Genomic DNA, 19,880 nt, shown 5'->3' on the forward strand with positions numbered 1-19,880 from the left:
TAGATCCCAATTTGAGACCCATAGACAATCCTGATTGCAGGAAATGTAGGAAAACGACCCAGTTGAAATTCCTCCATCGGAGCACTCCGCTGCTCGCACCACGCAACATATTTTCGCCAAATACGGCGATAATGCTTCGCGGTGACTTCCTTCCTTGCCTTTATCAAGGTAGGAATGACTTCTTCTGGAATGCCTTTTCCTTTTAGGATCTGGCATTCAAACGCCATGCCGTCAAACGCAGCCGCGGTAAGTCTTGAAAAAGACAAGGACCCTGCTGAAGCAGGTCCCTTCTCAGAAGTAGAGGCCACGGATCGTCCGTGACCATCTCTTGAAGTTCCGGGTACCAAGTCCTTCTTGGCCAATCCGGAGCCACTAGTCTTACTCCTCTTTGCCGTATAATCCTCAATACCTTTGGTATGAGAGGCAGAGGAGGAAACACATATACCGACTGGTACACCCAAGGTGTTACCAGCGCGTCCACAGCTATTGCCTGCGGATCTCTTGACCTGGCGCAATACCTGTCCAGTGTTTTGTTGAGGCGAGACGCCATCATGTCCACCATTGGTTTTACCCAACGGTTTAATAGCATGTGGAAAACTTCTGGATGAAGTCCCCACTCTCCCGGGTGAAGGTCGTGTCTGCTGAGGAAGTCTGCTTCCCAGTTGTCCACGCCCGGGATGAATACTGCTGACAGTGCTATCACGTGATTCTCCGCCCAGCGAAGGATCCTGGCAGCTTCTGCCATTGCCCTCCTGCTTCTTGTGCCGCCCTGTCTGTTTACATGGGCGACTGCCGTGATGTTGTCCGACTGGATCAACACCGGTCTTCCTTGAAGCAGAGGTTCCGCCTGGCTTAGAGCATTGTAGATTGCTCTTAGTTCCAGAATGCTTATGTGAAGAGACTTTTTCAGGCTCGACCACACTCCCTGGAAATTTCTTCCCTGTGTGACTGCTCCCCAACCTCTCAGGCTGGCATCCGTGGTCACCAGGATCCAATCCTGCATGCCGAATCTGCGGCCCTCCAATAGATGAGCCTCCTGCAACCACCACAGAAGGGATACCCTTGTCCTCGGCGACAGGGTTATCCGCAGGTGCATCTGAAGATGCGACCCTGACCATTTGTCCAACAGATCCCTTTGCATGGAATCTGCCGAAAGGGATTGCTTCGTAAGAAGCTACCATTTTTTCCCAGGACTCTTGTGCATTGATGTACAGACACCTTTCCTGGTTTTAGGAGGTTCCTGACCAGGTCAGATAACTCCTTGGCTTTTTCTTCGGGAAGAAAAACCTTTTTCTGAACTGTGTCCAGAATCATCCCCAGGAACAGCAGACGAGTTGTCGGCATTAATTGGGATTTTGGAATATTCAGAATCCATCCGTGCTGCTTTAGCACCTCTTGAGATAGTGCTAAACCCATCTCTAGCTGTTCTCTGGACCTTGCCCTTATTAGGAGATCGTCCAAGTATGGGATAATTAATACGCCTTTTCTTCGAAGAAGAAATATTATCTCGGCCATTACCTTTGTAAAGACCCGAGGTGCCGTGGACAAACCAAACGGCAGCGTCTGAAACTGATAGTGACAGTTTTGTACAACGAACCTGAGGTACCCCTGGTGTGAGGGGTAATTGGAACGTGGAGATACGCATCCTTGATGTCCAAGGATACCATAAAGTCCCCTTCTTCCAGGTTCGCTATCACTGCTCTGAGTGACTCCATCTTGAACTTGAACTTCTTTATGTACAGGTTCAAGGACTTCAGATTTAGAATAGGCCTTACCGAGCCATCCGGCTTCGGTACCACAAAAAGAGTGGAATAATACCCCTTCCCTTGTTGTAGAAGAGGTACCTTGACTATCACCTGCTGAGAATACAGCTTGTGAATGGCTTCCAAAACCGTCTCCCTTTCTGAGGGGGACGTTGGTAAAGCAGACTTCAGGAAACGGCGAGGTGGCTCTGTCTCTAATTTCAACCTGTACCCCTGAGATATTATCTGCAGGATCCAGGGATTTACCTGCGAGTGAGCCCACTGCGCGCTGTAATTCTTGAGACGACCGCCTACCGCCCCCGAGTCCGCTTGCGAAGCCCCAGCGTCATGCTGAGGCTTTTGTAGAAGCCGGGGAGGGCTTCTGTTCCTGGGAAGGAGCTGCCTGTTGCTGTCTCTTCCCTCGTCCTCTGCCTCGTGGCAGATATGAATAGCCCTTTGCTCTCTTAATTTTAAAGGAACGAAAGGGCTGCGGTTGAAAGGTCGGTGCCTTTTTCTGTTGGGGAGTGACTTGAGGTAGAAAGGTGGATTTCCCGGCCGTAGCCGTGGCCACCAAATCCGATAGACCGACCCCAAATAACTCCTCTACGCATCGCCTGTCCACTGTCGTGTCCATAAAGCTCTTCTGGCCGAAATGGACATAGCACTTACCCGTGATGCCAGTGTGCAGATATCTCTCTGTGCATCACGCATATAAAGAAATGCATCCTTTATTTGTTCTAACGACAGTAAAATATTGTCCCTGTCCAGGGTATCAATATTTTCGATCAGGGACTCTGACCAAACTACCCCAGCACTGCACATCCAGGCAGTCGCAATAGCTGGTCGTAGTATAACACCTGCATGTGTGTATATACCTTTTTGGATATTTTCCATCCTCCTATCTGATGGATCTTTAACTGCGGCCGTCTCAGGAGAGGGTAACGCCACTTGTTTTGATAAGCGTGTTAGCGCTTTGTCCACCCTAGGAGGTGTTTCCCAGCGCTCCCTAACCTCTGGCGGGAAAGGGTATAAAACCAATAACTTCTTTGAAATTAGCAGTTTTTTATCGGGGCACCCCACGCTTCATCACACACGTCATTTAATTCTTCTGATTCGGTAAAAACTACTGGTAGTTTTTTCACACCCCACATAATACCCTGTTTAGTGATACCTGTAGTATCAGCTAAATGTAACATCTCCTTTATTGCCAAAATCATATAACGTGTGGCCCTACTGGAAAATACGGTTGATTCGTCACCTTCACCACCGGAATCAGTGCCTGTGTCTGGGTCTGTGTCGACCGACTGAGGCAAGGGGCGTTTTACAGCCCCTGACGGTGTTTGAGGCGCCTGGACAGGCACTAATTGAGTGTCCGGCCGCCTCATGTCGGCAAACGACTGCTTAAGCGAGTTGACGCTATCCCGTAATTCCACAAATAAAGGCATCCATTCTGGTGTCGACCCCCTAGGAGGTGACATCCTCATATTTGGCAATTGCTCCGCCTCCACACCAATAACGTCCTCATACATGTCGACACACACGTACCGACACACAGCAGACACACAGGGAATGCTCTATACGAAGACAGGACCCACTAGCCCTTTGGGGAGACAGAGGGAGAGTCTGCCAGCACACACCAAAAAGCGCTATATATGACAGGGATAGCCTTATGATTAAGTGCTCCCTTATAGCTGCTTTTATATTAATATATTGCCATTTATTTTGCCCCCCCTCTCTGTTATACCCTGTTTCTGTAGTGCAGTGCAGGGGAGAGACCTGGGAGCCTTCCTGACCAGCGGAGCTGTGACAGAAAATGGCGCCGTGTGCTGAGGAGATAGGCCCCGCCCCTTTTTCGGCGGGCTCGTCTCCCGCTATTTAGTACATTTAGGCAGGGGTAAATATCTCCATATAGCCTCTGGGGCTATATGTGAGGTATTTTTAGCCTTTTTAAAGGTTTTCATTTGCCTCCCAGGGCGCCCCCCCCCCAGCGCCCTGCACCCTCAGTGACTGCCGTGTGAAGTGTGCTGAGAGGAAAATGGCGCACAGCTGCAGTGCTGTGCGCTACCTTAAGAAGACTGCAGGAGTCTTCAGCCGCCGATTCTGGACCTCTTCTTGCTTCAGCATCTGTGAGGGGGCCGGCGGCGTGGCTCCGGTGACCATCCAGGCTGTACCTGTGATCGTCCCTCTGGAGCTTCATGTCCAGTAGCCAAGAAGCCAATCCATCCTGCACGCAGGTGAGTTCACTTCTTCTCCCCTCTGTCCCTCGTTGCAGTGATCCTGTTGCCAGCAGGAATCACTGTAAAATAAAAAACCTAAGCTAAACTCTCTAAGCAGCTCTTTATGAGAGCCACCTAGAATTGCACCCTTCTCGGCCGGGCACAAAAATCTAACTGGAGTCTGGAGGAGGGTCATAGGGGGAGGAGCCAGTACACACCACCTGACCTGTAAAAGCTTTACTTTTGTGCCCTGTCTCCTGCGGAGCCGCTATTCCCCATGGTCCTTTCAGGAACCCCAGCATCCACTTAGGACGATAGAGAAATATATATATTTTTTATTTATTTATTAGTTTTTTAGTCCATGGGGGCCCCCTGCAATTTAGTACCCCAGGCCTCCCGGGGCCTTAATCCGGCTCTGCATGGAGTAAGGAACCACAATGCCCCAGATCCTACAATGCGCTAAGCTCAGCAGATCTCAGACCCTGCAATGTGCTAAGACCACAAGATCTCAGACCCTGCAATGTGATAATGCCACAAGATTTCAGACCTAGCAATGTGCTAAGGCCACAAGATCTCAGACCCTGCAATGTGCTAAGGCCACAAGATCTCAGACCCTGTAATGAATGTGCTAAGGCCACAAGATCTCAGACCCTGCAATGTGCTAAGGCCACAAGATCTCTGACCTAGCAATGTGCTAAGTTCACAAGATCTCAGACCCTGCAAGCGCTGAGGCCATAAGATCTCAGACCCTGTAATGTAGATTTCAGACCCCGGAATACGCTAAGGCCACAAGATCTCAGACCCTGCAATGTGCTGAGGCCACAAGATCTCAGACCCTATAATGTGCTAAGGCCACAAGATCTCAGACCCTGCAATGCGCTGAGGCCATAAGATCTCAGACCCTGGAATGTAGATCTCAGACTCTGGAATACGCTAAGGCCACAAGATCTCAGACCCTGCATTGTGCTAAGACTAGAGATGAGCGCCTGAAATTTTTCGGGTTTTGTGTTTTGGTTTTGGGTTCGGTTCCGCGGCCGTGTTTTGGGTTCGACCGCGTTTTGGCAAAACCTCACCGAATTTTTTTTGTCGGATTCGGGTGTGTTTTGGATTCGGGTGTTTTTTTCAAAAAACACTAAAAAAACAGCTTAAATCATAGAATTTGGGGGTCATTTTGATCCCAAAGTATTATTAACCTCAAAAACCATAATTTACACTCATTTTCAGTCTATTCTGAATACCTCACACCTCACAATATTATTTTTAGTCCTAAAATTTGCACCGAGGTCGCTGTGTGAGTAAGATAAGCGACCCTAGTGGCCGACACAAACACCGGGCCCATCTAGGAGTGGCACTGCAGTGTCACGCAGGATGTCCCTTCCAAAAAACCCTCCCCAAACAGCACATGACGCAAAGAAAAAAAGAGGCGCAATGAGGTAGCTGTGTGAGTAAGATTAGCGACCCTAGTGGCCGACACAAACACCGGGCCCATCTAGGAGTGGCACTGCAGTGTCACGCAGGATGGCCCTTCCAAAAAACCCTCCCCAAACAGCACATGACGCAAAGAAAACAAGAGGCGCAATGAGGTAGCTGTGTGAGTAAGATTAGCGACCCTAGTGGCCGACACAAACACCGGGCCCATCTAGGAGTGGCACTGCAGTGTCACGCAGGATGTCCCTTCCAAAAAACCCTCCCCAAACAGCACATGACGCAAAGAAAAAAAGAGGCGCAATGAGGTAGCTGACTGTGTGAGTAAGATTAGCGACCCTAGTGGCCGACACAAACACCGGGCCCATCTAGGAGTGGCACTGCAGTGTCACGCAGGATGTCCCTTCCAAAAAAACCCTCCCCAATCAGCACATGATGCAAAGAAAAAGAAAAGAAAAAAGAGGTGCAAGATGGAATTGTCCTTGGGCCCTCCCACCCACCCTTATGTTGTATAAACAAAACAGGACATGCACACTTTAACCAACCCATCATTTCAGTGACAGGGTCTGCCACACGACTGTGACTGATATGACGGGTTGGTTTGGACCCCCCCAAAAAAAGAAGCAATTAATCTCTCCTTGCACAAACTGGCTCTACAGAGGCAAGATGTCCACCTCATCTTCACCCTCCGATATATCACCGTGTACATCCCCCTCCTCACAGATTATCAATTCGTCCCCACTGGAATCCACCATCTCAGCTCCCTGTGTACTTTGTGGAGGCAATTGCTGCTGGTCAATGTCTCCGCGGAGGAATTGATTATAATTCATTTTAATGAACATCATCTTCTCCACATTTTCTGGATGTAACCTCGTACGCCGATTGCTGACAAGGTGAGCGGCGGCACTAAACACTCTTTCGGAGTACACACTTGTGGGAGGGCAACTTAGGTAGAATAAAGCCAGTTTGTGCAAGGGCCTCCAAATTGCCTCTTTTTCCTGCCAGTATAAGTACGGACTGTGTGACGTGCCTACTTGGATGCGGTCACTCATATAATCCTCCACCATTCTATCAATGTTGAGAGAATCATATGCAGTGACAGTAGACGACATGTCCGTAATCGTTGTCAGGTCCTTCAGTCCGGACCAGATGTCAGCATCAGCAGTCGCTCCAGACTGCCCTGCATCACCGCCAGCGGGTGGGCTCGGAATTCTGAGCCTTTTCCTCGCACCCCCAGTTGCGGGAGAATGTGAAGGAGGAGATGTTGACAGGTCGCGTTCCGCTTGACTTGACAATTTTGTCACCAGCAGGTCTTTCAACCCCAGCAGACCTGTGTCTGCCGGAAAGAGAGATCCAAGGTAGGCTTTAAATCTAGGATCGAGCACGGTGGCCAAAATGTAGTGCTCTGATTTCAACAGATTGACCACCCGTGAATCCTTGTTAAGCGAATTAAGGGCTGCATCCACAAGTCCCACATGCCTAGCGGAATCGCTCCCTTTTAGCTCCTTCTTCAATGCCTCCAGCTTCTTCTGCAAAAGCCTGATGAGGGGAATGACCTGACTCAGGCTGGCAGTGTCTGAACTGACTTCACGTGTGGCAAGTTCAAAGGGCATCAGAACCTTGCACAACGTTGAAATCATTCTCCACTGCACTTGAGACAGGTGCATTCCATCTCCTATATCGTGCTCAATTGTATAGGCTTGAATGGCCTTTTGCTGCTCCTCCAACCTCTGAAGCATATAGAGGGTTGAATTCCACCTCGTTACCACTTCTTGCTTCAGATGATGGCAGGGCAGGTTCAGTAGTTTTTGGTGGTGCTCCAGTCTTCTGTACGTGGTGCCTGTACGCCGAAAGTGTCCCGCAATTTTTCTGGCCACCGACAGCATCTCTTGCACGCCCCTGTCGTTTTTTAAAAAATTCTGCACCACCAAATTCAAGGTATGTGCAAAACATGGGACGTGCTGGAATTTGCCCATATTTAATGCACACACAATATTGCTGGCGTTGTCCGATGCCACAAATCCACAGGAGAGTCCAATTGGGGTAAGCCATTCCGCGATGATCTTCCTCAGTTGCCGTAAGAGGTTTTCAGCTGTGTGCATATTCTGGAAAGCGGTGATACAAAGCGTAGCCTGCCTAGGAAAGAGTTGGCATTTGCGAGATGCTGCTACTGGTGCCGCCGCTGCTGTTCTTGCGGCGGGAGTCCATACATCTACCCAGTGGGCTGTCACAGTCATATAGTCCTGACCCTGCCCTGCTCCACTTGTCCACATGTCCGTGGTTAAGTGGACATTGGGTACAACTGCATTTTTTAGGACACTGGTGAGTCTTTTTCTGACGTCCGTGTACATTCTCGGTATCGCCTGCCTAGAGAAGTGGAACCTAGATGGTATTTGGTAACGGGGGCACACTGCCTCAATAAATTGTCTAGTTCCCTGTGAACTAACGGCGGATACCGGACGCACGTCTAACACCAACATAGTTGTCAAGGACTCAGTTATCCGCTTTGCAGTAGGATGACTGCTGTGATATTTCATCTTCCTCGCAAAGGACTGTTGAACAGTCAATTGCTTACTGGAAGTAGTACAAGTGGGCTTACGACTTCCCCTCTGGGATGACCATCGACTCCCAGCGGCAACAACAGCAGCGCCAGCAGCAGTAGGCGTTACACGCAAGGATGCATCGGAGGAATCCCAGGCAGGAGAGGACTCGTCAGAATTGCCAGTGACATGGCCTGCAGGACTATTGGCATTCCTGGGTAAGGAGGAAATTGACACTGAGGGAGTTGGTGGGGTGGTTTGCGTGAGCTTGGTTACAAGAGGAAGGGATTTACTGGTCAGTGGACTGCTTCCGCTGTCACCCAAAGTTTTTGAACTTGTCACTGACTTATTATGAATGCGCTGCAGGTGACGTATAAGGGAGGATGTTCCGAGGTGGTTAACGTCCTTACCCCTACTTATTACAGCTTGACAAAGGGAACACACGGCTTGACACCTGTTGTCCGCATTTCTGGTGAAATACCTCCACACCGAAGAGCTGATTTTTTTGGTATTTTCACCTGGCATGTCAACGGCCATATTCCTCCCACGGACAACAGGTGTCTCCCCGGGTGCCTGACTTAAACAAACCACCTCACCATCAGAATCCTCCTGGTCAATTTCCTCCCCAGCGCCAGCAACACCCATATCCTCCTCATCCTGGTGTACTTCAACACTGACATCTTCAATCTGACTATCAGGAACTGGACTGCGGGTGCTCCTTCCAGCACTTGCAGGGGGCGTGCAAATGGTGGAAGGCGCATGCTCTTCACGTCCAGTGTTGGGAAGGTCAGGCATCGCAACCGACACAATTGGACTCTCCTTGTGGATTTGGGATTTCAAAGAACGCACAGTTCTTTGCGGTGCTTTTGCCAGCTTGAGTCTTTTCAGTTTTCTAGCGAGAGGCTGAGTGCTTCCATCCTCATGTGAAGCTGAACCACTAGCCATGAACATAGGCCAGGGCCTCAGCCGTTCCTTGCCACTCCGTGTGGTAAATGGCATATTGGCAAGTTTACGCTTCTCCTCCGACAATTTTATTTTAGGTTTTGGAGTCCTTTTTTTACTGATATTTGGTGTTTTGGTTTTGACATGCTCTGTACTATGCCATTGGGCATCGGCCTTGGCAGACGACGTTGCTGGCATTTCATCGTCTCGGCCATGACTAGTGGCAGCAGCTTCAGCACGAGGTGGAAGTGGATCTTGATCTTTCCCTAATTTTGGAACCTCAACATTTTTGTTCTCCATATTTTAATAGGCACAACTAAAAGGCACCTCAGGTAAACAATGGAGATGGATGGATTGGATACTAGTATACAATTATGGACGGGCTGCCGAGTGCCGACACAGAGGTAGCCACAGCCGTGAACTACCGCACTGTACTGTGTCTGCTGCTAATATATAGACTGGTTGATAAAGAGATAGTATACTCGTAACTAGTATGTATGTATAAAGAAAGAAAAAAAAACCACGGTTAGGTGGTATATACAATTATGGACGGGCTGCCGAGTGCCGACACAGAGGTAGCCACAGCCGTGAACTACCGCACTGTACTGTGTCTGCTGCTAATATATAGACTGGTTGATAAAGAGATAGTATACTCGTAACTAGTATGTATGTATAAAGAAAGAAAAAAAAACCACGGTTAGGTGGTATATACAATTATGGACGGGCTGCCGAGTGCCGACACAGAGGTAGCCACAGCCGTGAACTACCGCACTGTACTGTGTCTGCTGCTAATATATAGACTGGTTGATAAAGAGATAGTATACTCGTAACTAGTATGTATGTATAAAGAAAGAAAAAAAAACCACGGTTAGGTGGTATATACAATTATGGACGGGCTGCCGAGTGCCGACACAGAGGTAGCCACAGCCGTGAACTACCGCACTGTACTGTGTCTGCTGCTAATATAGACTGGTTGATAAAGAGATAGTATACTACTAATATTATATACTGGTGGTCAGGTCACTGGTCACTAGTCACACTGGCAGTGGCACTCCTGCAGCAAAAGTGTGCACTGTTTAATTTTAATATAATATTATGTACTCCTGGCTCCTGCTATAACCTATAACTGGCACTGCAGTAGTGCTCCCCAGTCTCCCCCACAATTATAAGCTGTGTGAGCTGAGCAGTCAGACAGATATATAATATATATATAGATGATGCAGCACACTGGCCTGAGCCTGAGCAGTGCACACAGATATGGTATGTGACTGACTGAGTCACTGTGTGTATCGCTTTTTTCAGGCAGAGAACGGATATATTAAATAAACTGCACTGTGTGTCTGGTGGTCACTCACTATATAATATATTATGTACTCCTGGCTCCTGCTATAACCTATAACTGGCACTGCAGTAGTGCTCCCCAGTCTCCCCCACAATTATAAGCTGTGTGAGCTGAGCAGTCAGACAGATATATATAATATTATATATAGATAATAGATGATGCAGCACACTGGCCTGAGCCTGAGCAGTGCACACAGATATGGTATGTGACTGAGTCACTGTGTGCTGTGTATCGCTTTTTTCAGGCAGAGAACGGATTATAAATAAAAGTGGTGGTCACTGGTCACTATCAGCAAAACTCTGCACTGTACACTACTGAGTACTCCTAATGCTCCCCAAAATTAGTAAATCAAGTGTCTCTCTAATCTATTCTAATTCTAAACGGAGAGGACGCCAGCCACGTCCTCTCCCTATCAATCTCAATGCACGTGTGAAAATGGCGGCGACGCGCGGCTCCTTATATAGAATCCGAGTCTCGCGATAGAATCCGAGCCTCGCGAGAATCCGACAGCGTCATGATGACGTTCGGGCGCGCTCGGGTTAACCGAGCAAGGCGGGAAGATCCGAGTCGCTCGGACCCGTGAAAAAAAACATGAAGTTCTGGCGGGTTCGGATTCAGAGAAACCGAACCCGCTCATCTCTAGCTAAGACCACAAGATCTCAGACCCTGCAATGTGCTAAGGCCACAAGATTTCAGACCTAGCAATGTGCTAAGGCCACAAGATCTCAGACCCTGCAATGTGATAATGCCACAAGATCTCAGACCTAGCAATGTGCTAAGGCCACAAGATCTCAGACCCTGCAATGTGCTAATGCCACAAGATCTCAGACCCTGCAATGTGCTGAGGCCATAAGATCTCAGACCCTGTAATGTAGATCTCAGACCCTGGAATACGCTAAGGTAACAAGATCTCAGACCTAGCAATGTGCTAAGGCCACAAGATTTCAGACCTAGCAATGTGCTAAGGCCACAAGAGCTCAGACCCTGCAATGTGCTAAGGCCACAAGATCTCAGACCCTGCAATGTGCTAAGGCCACAAGATCTCAGACCCTGCAATGTGCTGAGGCCATAAGATCTCAGACCCTGTAATGTAGATCTCAGACCCTGGAATACGCTAAGGCAACAAGATCTCAGACCCTTGCCCTATATAATGCTCAGGCTATAGCCTTCTGTTTCTTACATTCCACTTTAGACCAACCCTTCACCTGACTGAGACACATGCTTCAAGTCCCTTGGGAGACATAATTCAATAGGGCTCAACCGACTATGTGAACTCCCTTACAATGAAAATACTACACACACTCAGAAATGCTATTAAAAGACCCCTTTGACTTCTGGGCATTTCTGGGCAATACTGTACATCGAGAAAATGTAGCCTTCCTGTTTATAGGCTGCATTCCTTTCAGAACATTGTACAATGCACCTTCTTTATATCACATTTTATCAACTGCTCTGGCAAAGTCTACTGCAAGTATAGAAAATACACTACAGAAAGTAATGGCGTGTACTAGCGCCCTTAGCATTAGTACATTTGCTTTAAATTACAGTCATTACCAGATCATCAGATTGAGCTGTTTCCTCACTTAATGACACCCTGCTGTTCGGGCTCTGGAAGCCCGCGGGTTTACTAAATGAAACACTCGCTGGCAATACAGTAATTATATGTTTATATTAATGTTTCTATATCAAAAAATCTGTGTGTTATTTCCTACAGAAAAAAACAAACACTGCTGCTAAAATATTAATTCTTGAGCCGTGGTATCTCCCTGGAAAGATCCACCTGCATTTTACTGACTGTGGAAGTGAGTGAGACATCAGTCATTAGAGGGAACTAATGTGCTGATACCGCCTGTCGCCTCTGATCATATAATCATCTCTTTGGGGGAATTATTATCTTTATTATGTTTATTTATAAATTGTCAACGCTCTCTGCACTCTATTGAAATGAATCTGTATTAGTAGGAGAAGGCGACGTGTACACAGAGTCTCGGAACAGTCATATAAAATGAATGAGGTAAATAGGCACTTGAAACATAATTGTAAGCATTAGGGAAAGAGGGATTGCAATGTGTTCTTTGTTAGGAGTCGGGACTCAATACTGATTGGAGGAATAGAAACCGTAGTAACTGGGAAAAGAAACGGTGATACCATGCTCTAAAATGTACAATGATTGTCAGGGTTAGCAAGGTGTAAGGTGATGTGTAAATAGTTCTCACATTCTATGCAAGGTTTCAGGGAAATCAAGGTTCTCTAGGTTAATATAGTCGGTTGCCAGTTATTGTATCAAATGGCTAAAACAGCGGTGCCCAAACTTTCTTCAATCATGGTGCCCTAGAGTAGCAGTATTTTCTTCACATCACCCCTAGGATTAAAGTTTTTAATGATAAATTTGAAAAAAAAATTGTAATTATGTAAATTGTGCCCACCTGTCATACTTAGGTTCAGTTATTTGGTGGAGGACAGGGTTGGGCTTCTGACTGTCCACATGCTTTATGATTGGCAGCCGCTAGCACTGGTTTTGACTATCACTTTGACTGGTTTTGACTATCACTTTGACATAAATAATTTTATTTGGTCCTAGACCACCAACCCGATGCACCCCTGCAAGAGCCTTGCGGCTCCCTAGGGTGCCTAGGCACACATTTGTGTGGGAACCACTGGGTTAAAGGGTAGTACTACTTTGAAAAGTTTATACATCACAAATGTAGCATTTTACTGGAACTTCATTAATGTTTTGGCCAGTTTTGTAGAATGGGGCTTATGTCACTATCATAAATTACAGCCAGGGAGAACACAGTGGGCTGCTGCAGTCCTGCTCTGTCATGATGTTTAATAAATGGGTCACTTTATATTAGAGATGAGCGGGTTCGGTTCTCCGAGAACCGAACCCCCCTGAACTTCACGTGGTTTACACGGGTCCGAAGCAGCCTCGGTTCTTCCCGCCTGACTCGGAAAACCCGAACGGGGGAAACGTCATCATCCCGCTGTCGGATTCTCGCGAGATTCGGATTCCATATAAAGAGCCGCGCGTCGCCGCCATTTTCACTTGTGCATTGTCGAGAGAGCGAGAGGACGTGGCTACGTTCTCTGAGTGGAAAGCTCAATATCAGCTCAATATCAGTGCTCAGTATCAGTGCTGCATTGTGGTGACCAGTATACTACAGTACAATAGTCCAGTGCTGCAACTCGCTGCTCAGTGTCAGTTCTAGTAAGCTCATCAGTGCTTAGGATCAGTGCTCATTGTCTTGCTGTTGCATCGTGGTGACCAGTATACTACAGTACAATAGTCCAGTGCTGTTCTCGCTGCCCAGTGTCAGTTCTAGTATCCTCATCAGTACTCAGTATCACTACTCATTGTCTTGCTGCTGCATTGTGGTGACCAGTATACTACAGTACAATAGTCCATTGCTGTTCTCGCTGCCCAGTGTCAGTTCTAGTATCCTCATTAGTGCTCAGTATCACTACTCATTGTCTTGTGCTGCATTGTGGTGACCAGTATACTACAGTACAATAGTCCAGTGCTGTTCTCACTGCCCAGTGTCAGTTCTAGTATCCTCATCAGTGCTCAGTATCACTACTCATTGTCTTGTGCTGCATTGTGGTGACCAGTATACTACAGTACAATAGTCCAGTGCTGTTCTCGCTGCCCAGTGTCAGTTCTAGTATCCTCATCAGTGCTCATTGTCTTGCTGCTGCATTGTGGTGACCAGTATACTACAGTACAATAGTCCAGTGCTGTTCTCGCTGCCCAGTGTCAGTTCTAGTATCCTCATCAGTACTCAGTATCACTACTCATTGTCTTGTGCTGCATTGTGGTGACCAATATACTACAGTACAATAGTCCAGTGCTGTTCTCGCTGCCCAGTGTCAGTTCTAGTATCCTCATCAGTGCTCAGTATCTCTACTCATTGTCTTGCTGCTGCATTGTGGTGACCAGTATGCTACAGTATAATAGTCCAGTGCTGTTCTCGCTGCCCAGTGTCAGTTCTAGTATCCTCATCAGTGCTCAGGATCAGTGCTCATTGTCTTGCTGCTGCATTGTGGTGACCAGTATACTACAGTACAATAGTCCATTGCTGTTCTCGCTGCCCAGTGTCAGTTCTAGTATCCTCAGTACTCAGTATCACTACTCATTGTCTTGTGCTGCATTGTGGTGACCAATATACTACAGTACAATAGTCCAGTGCTGTTCTCGCTGCCCAGTGTCAGTTCTAGTATCCTCATCAGTGCTCAGTATCACTACTCATTGTCTTGCTGCTGCATTGTGGTGACCAGTATGCTACAGTATAATAGTCCAGTGCTGTTCTCGCTGCCCAGTGTCAGTTCTAGTATCACTACTCATTGTCTTGTGCTGCATTGTGACCAGTATACTACAGTACAATAGTCTAGTGCTGTTCTCGCTACCCAGTGTCAGTTCTAGTATCCTCATCAGTGCTCAGTATCACTACTCATTGTCTTGTACTGCATTGTGGTGACCAGTATACTACAGTACAATAGTCCAGTGCTGTTCTCACTGCCCAATGTCAGTTCTAGTATCCTCATCAGTGCTCAGGATCAGTGCTCATTGTCTTGCTGCTGCATTGTGGTGACCAGTATACTACAGTACAATAGTCCAGTGCTGTTCTCGCTGCCCAGTGTCAGTTCTAGTATCCTCATCAGTACTCGGTATCACTACTCTTTGTCTTGTGCTGCATTGTGGTGACCAGTATGCTACAGTACAATAGTCCAGTGCTGTTCTCGCTGCCCAGTGTCAGTTCTAGTATCCTCATCAGTACTCAGTATCACTACTCATTGTCTTGTGCTACATTGTGGTGACCAGTATACTACAGTACAATAGTCCAGTGCTGTTCTCGCTGCCCAGTGTCAGTTCTAGTAGCCTCATCAGTGCTCAGTATCACTACTCATTGTCTTGCTGCTGCATTGTGGTGACCAGTATGCTACAGTATAATAGTCCAGTGCTGTTCTCGCTGCCCAGTGTCAGTTCTAGTATCCTCATCAGTACTCAGTATCACTACTCATTGTCTTGTGCTGCATTGTGGTGACCAGTATACTACAGTACAATAGTCCAGTGCTGTACTTGCTGCCCAGTGTCAGTTCTAGTATCCTCATCAGTGCTCAGTATCACTACTCATTGTCTTGTGCTGCATTGTGGTGACCAGTATACTACAGTACATTACTAAAAGTCCAGTGTCTTGTGCTGCATCTTGCTACTGTAGGGTGCTGTGGTAGTGTCCTGTCACTGTGCATAGGTCATCATTCCAGTCACAGTGGTATCTGGTATCTATCTAGTGGTATCTAATTCCAGATATTACTGCCGTCTAATTCCAGATATATTACTGGCATATAATTCCACACATTAAAAAATGGAGAACCAAAATTTGGAGGGTAAAATAGGGAAAGATCAAGATCCACTTCCACCTACTGCTGAAGCTGCTGCCACTAGTCATGGCAGAGACGATTCAATGCCATCAACGTTGTCTGCCAAGGCTTATGCCCAATGTCATAGTAGAGAGCATGTAAAATCCAAAAAACAAAAGTTCAGTAAAATGACCCAAAAATCTAAATTAAAAGCGTCTGAGGAAAAGCGTAAACTTGCCAATATGCCATTTACGAGACGGAGTGGCAAGGAACGGCTGAGGCCCTGGCCTATGTTCATGGCTAGTGGTTCAGCTTCACATGAGGATGGAAGCACTCATCCTCCCACTGGAAAAATGAAAAGAGTTAAGCTGGTAAAAGCACAGCAAAGAACTGTGCATTCTTCTAAATCACAAATCCCCAAGGAGATTCCAATTGTGTCAGTTGTGATGCCTGACCTTCCCAACACTGGACGGGAAGAGGTGGCTCCTTCTACCATTTGCATGCCCCCTGCAAGTGCTGGAAGGAGCACCCACAGTCCAGTTCCTGATATTCAAATTGAAGCTGTCACTGTTGAAGTACACCAGGATGAGGATATGTGTGTTGCTGGCGCTGAGGAAATTGACATGGAGGATTCTGATGGTGAGGTGGTTTAAGTCAGGCACCCGGGGAGACACGTGTTATCCGTGGGATGAATAAGGCCATTGACATGCCTGGTCAAAATACAAAAAAAAAAAATCACCTTTTCGGTGTGGAATTATTTCAACAGAAATGCGAACAACAGGTGTCTATTACCATTTGCACCATTTGTATATCGGTCCTACTGACCATTTATATTAGACTATTGTAAATTTGTTGTTATTTCGAATTTACTACACTATATCTGGAATTTTGTTTCCCCCACATATGGATTCCACTTGGCTGAAGTACATGGTGAACCCTATGACAGAGGATTTGTGAGGGAAGTACCTTTTTGTTATCTGATAAGTGCACTGCATCTGGTCTAACTCTATCTATTCAAACTGGTGTCAAGCCGTGTGTTGCCTTTGTCAAGCTGTAATAAGTAGGGGTAAGGACGTTAACCACCTAGGAACATCATCCCTTATACGTCACCTGGAGCGCATTCATCAGAAGTCATTGACAAGTTCAAAAACTTTTGGTGACAGCGGAAGCAGTCCACTGACAACTAAATCCCTTCTTCCTCTTGTACCCAAGCTCCTGCAAACCACATTACCAACTCCCTCAATGTCAATTTCCTCCTTAGACAGGAACGCCAATAGTCCTGCAGGCCATGTCACTGGCAAGTCTGACGAGTCCTCTCCTAACTGGGATTCCTCAGATGGATCCTTGAGTGTAACGACTACTGCTGCTGGCGCTGTTGTTGTTGCTGCTGGGAGTCGATCGTCATCCCAGAGGAGAAGTCGGAAGACCACTTGTACTACTTCCAGTAAGCAATTGACTGTCCAACAGTCCTTTGCGAGGAAGATGAAATATCACAGCAGTCATCCTGTTGCAAAGCGGATAACTCAGGCCTTGACAACTATGTTGGTGTTAGACGTGCGTCCGGTATCCGCCGTTAGTTCACAGGGACTTAGAAAATTTCTTGAGGTAGTGTGTCCCCGGTACCAAATACCATCTAGGTTCCACTTCTCTAGGCAGGCGATACCAAGAATGTACACAGACGTCAGAAAAAGAGTCACCAGTGTCCTACAAAATGCAGTTGTACCCACTGTCCACTTAACCACGGATATGTGGACAAGTGAAGCAGGGCAGACTAAGGACTGTATGACTGTGACAGCCCACTGGGTAGATGTATTGCCTCGCGCAGCAACAACAGCAGCAGCAGCACCAGTAGCAGCATCTCGCAAACGCCAACTCATTCCTAGGCAGGTTACGCTTTGTATCACCGCTTTCCATAAGAGGCACACAGCTGACAACCTCTTACGGAAACTTAGGAACATCATCGCAGATTGGCTTACCCCAATTGGACTCTCCTGGGGATTTGTGACATCGGACAATGCCACCAATATTGTGCGTGCATTACATGTGGGCAAATTCCAGCACGTCCCATGTTTTGCACATACAATTAATTTGGTGGTGCAGAATTTTTTCAAAAACGACAGGGGCGTGCAAGAGATGCTGTCGGTGGCCCGAAGAATTGCTGGCCACTTTCGGCATTCAGCAGCCACGTGCCGAAGACTGGAACACCAGCAAACACTCCTGAACATGCCCTGCCATCAGCTGAAGCAAGAGGTGGTAACGAGGTGGAATTCAACCCTCTATATGCTTCAGAGGATGGAGGAGCAGCAAAAGGCCATTCAAGCCTATACATCTGCCTACGATATAGGCAAAGGAGGGAGAATGCACCTGACTCAAGCGCAGTGGAGAATGATTTCAACGTTGTGCAAGGTTCTGCAACCCTTTGAACTTGCTACACGTGAAGTCAGTTCAGACCCTGCCAGCCTAAGTCAGGTCATTCCCCTCACCAGGCTTTTGCAGAAGCAGCTGGAGAGATTGAAGGAGGAGCTAAAACGGAGCGATTCCGCTAGGCATGTGGGACTTGTGGATGGAGCCCTTCATTCGCTTAACCAGGATTCACGGGTGGTCAATCTGTTGAAATCAGAGCACTACATTTTGGCCACCATGCTCGATCCTTGGTTTAAAGCCTGCGTTGTACCTCTTTCCGGCAGACACAAGTCTGCAGATGTTCAAAGACCTGCTGGTGAGACACTTGTCAAGTCAAGTGGAACGTGACCCGCCTACAGCCCCTCCTTCATTTTCTACCGCCACTGGAGCTGCCAGGAAAAGGATAAAATTTCCAAAACCACCCGCGAAAACTGACATCTAGTCCAGACTGAAGGACCTGCCAACGATTACTGACATGTCATCTACTGTCACTGCATATGATTCTGTCACCATTGAAAGAATGGTGGAGGATTATATGAGTGACAGCATCCAAGTAGGCATGTCAGACAGTCCGTACGTATACTGGCAGGAAAAAGAGGCAATTTGGAGGCCATTGCACAAACTGGCTTTATTTTACCTAAGTTGTGAGGTGTGAGGTGTTCAGAATAGACTGGAAATGAGTGGAAGTTATGGTTATTGAGGTTAATAATACTATAGGATCAAAATTACCCCCAAATTCTATGATTTAAGCTATTTTTGAGGTTTTTAAAAAAAAAAAAAAATCCCGAATCCAAAACGTACCCGAATCCGACAAAAATTCTTACGGGAGGTTTTGCCAAAACGCGTCCGAATCCAAAACACGACCGCGGAACCGAATCCAAAACCAAAACACAAAACCCGAAAAATGCCCACTGCACATCTCTACTTTATATAAATCTAAGGGGAGGACCTGTTAGAAACCAAACACATCCCTTTTAAACAAGGGAGAGACCTTAAATGTAATGTTTGTTGATCACTTCAGACCACCAGAAATAAGGAAATATTAATTAATATCAGTTTCAAGATTGTCGGAATGTTTTAAATTAGAGCCGCAGGGGCAAGGGCTCCGTAAGAAGACCTTCCCTGTGGTGTGTTAAAAGGGATGTAAACGCTAATGTAATCTCTTCCTTTGGTAGCTGGGTGCACTACTGTTCCTCTGATTATACATTTTGTGGGTAATTCAGAGTTGATCGCAGCATCAAATTTGTTAGCAGTTGGGCAAAACCATGTGCACTGCAGGGGAGGCAGATATAACATTTGCAGAGAGAGTTAGATTTGGGTGGGTTATTTTGTTTCTGTGCAGGGGAAATACTGGCTGCTTTTTTTACACTGCAATTTAGATCAGTTTGAAGTGAACACACCCCACCCAAATCTAACTCTCTCTGCACATGGTTTTGCCCAACTGCTAACAAATTTTCTGAATTAGGCCCTTTAAGTAGAGATGTGCAGTTTGGTTCTCCAGAAATCTGAACCCACCCAAATTTTGTGGATCCGAAGTGAACCAAAACCCGATCAGGAGAAGATCAAAGCCAAACCTGAATTGTGGGTTTTGAATTCATTGCCTAATTCAGCATGGAACACTGCTGCGGCAGCATTCACATCCTGATGTCCTGTGAAGTATGCGCACGCGCAGAAGCCGCACTCCGTGTGCGCACACTGTGAGATGCGATGGCATCTCATATTTGCAAACACCTCGGCATCGGGGGGGGGGGGGGGGGGAGATGGCACAGGAGGATAGACAATGCAGGCCTGTCCGGACCATTTGGGGGGAGGTCCGCGGCACCTACGTGACATCATACGCAGCCTCTGTGACCTGAAACATGGCAGTGGCCGTCTGTAGGCTATGTAAGCAGAGGGCTATCCTAAACATGCA

The 19,880-nt window shown here is 47.1% G+C and overlaps 1 protein-coding gene and 1 long non-coding RNA gene across 8 annotated transcripts in view; one reads left to right on the plus strand and one right to left on the minus strand.

Annotated features, from left to right (window-relative positions):
* THSD7B (thrombospondin type 1 domain containing 7B) overlaps window positions 1-19,880 on the plus strand; it is a 1,210,507-nt gene that overhangs the window by 519,128 nt on the left and 671,499 nt on the right. The gene's annotated exons all lie outside the window — the stretch shown is intronic.
* The window catches only part of LOC134944828 (uncharacterized), a 92,388-nt gene that overhangs the window by 37,471 nt on the left and 35,037 nt on the right, over window positions 1-19,880 (minus strand). The gene's annotated exons all lie outside the window — the stretch shown is intronic.

Source organism: Pseudophryne corroboree, chromosome 7 (genome assembly GCF_028390025.1).
Source record: "Pseudophryne corroboree isolate aPseCor3 chromosome 7, aPseCor3.hap2, whole genome shotgun sequence".
NCBI lineage: Eukaryota > Metazoa > Chordata > Amphibia > Anura > Myobatrachidae > Pseudophryne > Pseudophryne corroboree.